Source organism: Anarrhichthys ocellatus, unplaced genomic scaffold (genome assembly GCF_004355925.1).
Source record: "Anarrhichthys ocellatus isolate YVR2014 unplaced genomic scaffold, GSC_Weel_1.0 scaffold9, whole genome shotgun sequence".
In the NCBI taxonomy this organism is placed as follows: domain Eukaryota; kingdom Metazoa; phylum Chordata; class Actinopteri; order Perciformes; family Anarhichadidae; genus Anarrhichthys; species Anarrhichthys ocellatus.
This window is the reverse complement of record NW_022280039.1, coordinates 1,201,008-1,202,599: the sequence shown is the minus strand read 5'-3', so window position 1 is coordinate 1,202,599 and position 1,592 is coordinate 1,201,008.

Here is a 1,592-nt window from a genome sequence, read left to right as displayed (position 1 = left end):
CACACACACACACACACACACACACACACACACACACACACACACACGCACACACGCTCTGGGTTTCACACATGATGCCTGTGGCACCACAATCACTGCCAGATGCTGTGACTTTCTTTCAGACAATTCATTTCACAAGTATCTCTGAAGGAGCAATGCCGATGGTGGCATCTGAGGGAGACAAATGTACATAAGCGTGTGTTAGTAAGTGATGGGGATATGCCGGTGGCAGTGCGTGAAAAGGACACATATGAGATCAGATAGAGCTGAGACTAATTCACAGCCCGGCCTGAGGACATTAAGCAGGATAAAGTGAGACATCTTTTCTCACACCATTCAGGCTAAGCCCATGGGGATGCATGGTTTATTTCTTAGCTGAACGACATGATTTCAGGCTATAAGGGTGGTTTTGAAACACAGAAAAAACAACATGGCATTGTTTCACACAGCTGCATTTTTGTTTTTTTAATTCAAATAAAAATGGTTCTACCCTAAACAATTCACATTTTTCAACCCTCTAATAAGACATACCAGAACTTGTGCTTCACACTGCTGTTCTATGATTGTGATGTTAACCGTGCAGATTTATAGTGGATGAGACACCCAGAGCCAGCCCTTGGCAGGCCAGGCACGGTGCCCTCCCCCAGGGGAGGTGGATGATGGAGAGCAAACAGCTAATAATTAATACCATGATTACACAGGCTGCAACAACATGGGGAGACAAACCTTCGCACACCCAGGCAGGGACCTGACCAAGACTGATAGCACAGGAGCATGCAAGTACACACACAGATGCAGAAGTACACAGACACAGGCATGCACGCGCTGTATCTGTCACACACACACACATACAAACAGCAACCAGGTCCAGCACTCACACAATTAATACCACAGCATCTAAAAGCTCTTTGTTCACACTAAGATCAATTGCAAAATGTGAAAGACACACTGGAGCATTAGAGGACTACAAAACAGTAATTTTATAGTTCTGTTTAGAGTATAAAAGGCCCGTGCAGCAAATGAAAGCATATCTTCTATTCGATTCTTCTTTGCTCACATGAACCACTGGTGTTTGGTGTGCCACTGTAACTGGAGCACCAGTCGCTCTGTGTCAGTTTGGCTGCTGTGAGACATTTAAAGTAAATAAATCCGGCTTGCTTACCGTCCACTAAACCCTACCTGCCATGTGTAGAGCTGATACTATAATTCAAATGCTACAAAGACCATAAAAATGTGTTTAGGCTGTAACAATACCGTCCAGACCCCCCTGTGCGTGTGTGGATGAAATTCCTCCCATCCTATACAGCCATTACCTAAGCCACACAGTAGGATAACAACATAAAAACGTCACGGTCACCCTCATTAGCAGCCGGGCTGGAGCTCCTTTGATTTGTACGTGCATGCACGAGGTCTGCGATGGCTTCCATATGGGCACCCCCACATTTTGTAATATATCCAGCATCACGTTACTCTGAGATGAGGTGATCCCGATTTCCCCAAAACCTCAAGTATTCTTCTAAATGTGCCCGACATGTCCAGGATTTCCTACCATTTGAAGGGATGCAGAGGCGGTGTGTGTTTTCACTACCGTG